Genomic DNA, 3,969 nt, shown 5'->3' on the forward strand with positions numbered 1-3,969 from the left:
AACTAAATTTCAAGAAATTATCCTAATTAGGACATGTTACACAATTTAATGAGCCACTTAGTCTAGTCACAAAAATTCACAGACTTAATATTTTAAATTTAAAAGAAGTTATTTTAGATTTTTTTTATTAGCTCATCAGGAAAGTCATGACATAATTTTGTATGTTTCTCTATGCAAAAAATGTCATCACTTTCCCAACAATCCAAAAAATTTTACTTTAAAAATGGGAACTCAAAGAAAGCTGAAGTAGTCTGGGCTTTGAAATATGATTAGCCTGAACTTATATCTTTGTTCTACTGACTACTATTCTACGTTCATCTCCCTATCTAAACCTCAGTTTCCTTATCTTTGCATGTGTATAACAGTACCTATCTTATTAGCAAAATATTAGCCAAAATGAGGGATTATAAGAGCCTACCTATGTGCATGAAGTGTAATACTCATTTGACAAATGTCAGTATTCTTCCTATCTCTCAATCATGCATACAAAGCACACATGCACACACACACACACAAACACATACACATATTGGTGAGTTGTTTAATGCCTGCGTAAGAATTTTTGAGTTTATATTTCCATTCATTATTTATTAAATGATAATTTCTTAGCTTTTCCCTAGTGTTTACATTTTTTGTTTTTCCTGATTCTTATTCTCTAGGACTTTCTTTCATAAACTTTCATAAATAGTCATCAAAGTTTCATGAATTAAGAAGTTCTTCATCCCCAGGCTGGCATATTTCTATGAAAAGTCATTTCTTTTCCATATTGTTTACCTTCTTTTCCATTCATGTTCCTGTCTTCTTTTTAGGCCATTCAGTCTTCTGTCCAGTGTTTTTGGCTTTTAAAGCTCTATTTTCAGACCAAGCAAGTTCTTTAGTAGTATTCTCTCATTCTAAATACACATCCATCTTCTTGGAAATTGGGGATTCAGAATTTATCATGAAACAACTGTCCTCTACCAACTTGATATCACATTTATCATCAGGCTCAGGATTTATTGCCTCATCCTTCACTGTTGGCCCTTCAGTAGGAGAAATGGCTCCATTGTCATCCAAACATGTGTATGTGTGACTGTCAAGATTTTCTTTTCCTAAATCTTCACCAACATTCATTTTACTCAAGGATTCCTTAAGGTGGTGTTCATATTTCAGCTTTTCAGTGTAGTTAAAACATTCTCTGGCAACAGCTTGCTCAAAGGTTAAAATTATAGTAATGTTTTTCTACTTCTCTCTGATCCTATAAATGGTAACTCATGTCCTTTGTCTCTAACTCATTTCTTATCTATTTGTGACTTTCTGGCTCCATCCTTTTGGTCTCCCTCTTGGTCTTCCTGTTGGCTTGCATTTCCCTTTTTATTTTCTTATTCTTGAATCTTTCAAAAATAGCTTTTAAAGCCAATGATTTCATTCAAAAGATGAGTCGCTTGATAAATCCTCTTTACCACTCTCAGGTGAATAGACAAATTTTTGAATTATTTCCTTTGTCTCCTTTTAGGTGAGAAAGGAACACATTGTGTTTTAAATAAACTGCTACCAGACCAAGAGCTATTGCTTTGACTTTTTTGATTCTACAGTTGACTGAGATGTCATGTGATCCAGTGACATCAGTTCCTGGTGTACTTTTCAAATTTCTCAAAAGATTGTTTGATGCAAAATTTTTTCTTTGCTTTAGTTTTCTCTGCCAATCACACCAGAGGAAAGTTGTGTTTTGTCTTACAAGACCCTATTTCTATGAATTTCTCATTGTGAGACCCCAAATTGCTACAACTCTGTTACATAAGGCAAGATGGATGAATTAGTAAAGTAACTTCAAATATGTTCATCAATTTTTACTATGCATCAATATGAGAAAAGTATAGAGTAGAACAATACATCTTAGCAGCTATTCTTAGGTATTCTTTGTTAAAATTACTAGCTTAAGATTCAAATCTATAAACAGGAAAAGGAGATACTTCCTCAGTTTCAGAGTTTATTTAAGTGCACCCTTCGGGGAATACTCTGATCTTAATAAAGTTGAAGGTATTACAAGAACCTAATCTACCTATATTTTTGTTGAGGGCCCCTGAGTGACTCCCTCAATGGATAATATTCTCAACTCAATAGTCTTTATCCCTATAATCTAAAATTATGTCAATCTAACAAGTAACCTTGGGCTAGACCACAATTAAGTTTGCATTCCCTAAGCCCTCTTCTTTTTCTTTAATATTTTTACCTTTACTCATGATAAAACACATGTATGTGCATGGAGGGTGAAGGAGAGAGAGAAAGAGAAAGAGAAAGCGAGAAACAAAGCATCCTTCATCGATGCCTGGTCATGCCAAAATTTTCTTTCCTTCAGTTCTTCATTCCATCAGGATCCAGAGTACATGCACTTGGTGTGTTTCTGCTGGGGCTGGGATTCAATACTCAATAGGCCATGTGGTATCTAGCTTCCTCTGTGCAGCACCTAACTACTGCACCTCAAGGCCAGACCTTGAGGGATTGGCACTAGAGAAAAGAAAGAAGCCAGAAATACAGGAAAGGTCAGGGTAGAATCTTGAATAATAGAGTAACTCTGTATCACCTCCCCCTTTTAATCCATGTCTCTATATAAAAGCAGTCCAAGAGAGGATGGGAATAGTTGGGCTGAATGATCAAACTGTCTTACCAGGGTGTGTTGATCAGTAGGAAGTGAAGAAATTACAGTTAAACTATTAGTTCATCAAGTGCTTCTGCCATCAAAATGACAAATTGACAAACTACAATTAGTCTGAAAAGCTGAACACAAGATACAGAGAAATTTCAATGGCCCTATCAGTATGACTAGAATGAACTGATTAGTAACAGAAAAACAAAAACAAAAACAAACAAACAAAAAAGTGACAGTGGAAATGTCACAGATAGCACACATGTTTATCCATGGCCAGATGCAATCAATCTTCCGGGAATGGGTAGAAGATCAAGTTCTATGAAATATAGCCTCCCCGACCTTGTACCTTATGGCAGGAATAACAAATCTAGTCTGCAGTCATAGCCTGTGAATCAGAGATTTTGTATTTGCGTGTCTACCCAGATCTTTTCTGTGTGTGTGTGGCTGGTGGATGATGGTGTGTGTGTTGTGTCTAGTGCAGTGATGCATCTATGCAGTACTCGTGGCAATCAGGGAATGCAACCACTGCCAAGAGCCTGATGTCCATCTGTGAGCCCACCCTTACTGTGGGCACCCTTATGAGTCACCAGGCATTTGGTCTGGTCCACAACTGCAGTTCGATACTACATACATTCAAGGATGTGTATTCTTAATCTGCACTAGTCCCAGTTTTTGAGTTTGTCCCAGTGAGTAGAGTGATCACACCTACATGCCATTCATGAATTCAAGCCAATATACACTTCATTACAACTATATGTGGGGATTGTTTCTAGGTCTAATACAGTAAATACTCAACAGTCTTCATGCCCCTAAATATGTATGGATCAAAGTACTTTTTAGGAAGACTCCAATTTGCTACTTCCATAATGTTTTCCACAAATAATCATATTCAAATGTTTGTCAAAATATTCTTATTTTAAGGAAAACTTTTCAGTGTAACAGGTTATAGTTGCCAATTAGCTACATGTTATGGCAAGTACTCTGAGGCATAGGTATTTACTTATCAATCAAGTTCACACTTCTATGTTCTCAAAAGTCTTGGCCTCAACTGCTTTCATCTCTGAGTATCTAAATCAATAATTAGGAATCAAATAAGAAAGGCCTCACTTTGTGGAATTGAAAGCCTGAAGTTGTTGAAAATACTGTTATGTAAATTTCCATTTCAAAAATATGTGGCTTCTAAAAGGAAAAATAAAAGAACTGGTCTATTTATTAGTAGAAATAACAATTTACTTATAAAAAATAGAGATATGCATTTCTTTCCTTTTTTAGTTTTTTTGCCTTAGAGTGTGTGCACTCTCTGGACAAGAGAGAGAGACAGAGATGGTGAGAGGGAAAGA

The 3,969-nt window shown here is 35.6% G+C and overlaps 1 pseudogene; it reads right to left on the reverse strand.

The window, feature by feature from the left end:
• Positions 1-786: 786 nt before the first annotated feature.
• LOC102470280 (TATA box-binding protein-associated factor RNA polymerase I subunit D pseudogene) lies at positions 787-1,605 on the reverse strand (annotated as a pseudogene).
• Between the last annotated feature and the right edge of the window lie 2,364 nt (positions 1,606-3,969).

The sequence above is a fragment of the Tupaia chinensis genome, unplaced genomic scaffold (assembly GCF_000334495.1).
Source record: "Tupaia chinensis unplaced genomic scaffold, TupChi_1.0 Scaffold000276_2, whole genome shotgun sequence".
NCBI classification, from domain to species: Eukaryota; Metazoa; Chordata; class Mammalia; order Scandentia; family Tupaiidae; genus Tupaia; species Tupaia belangeri.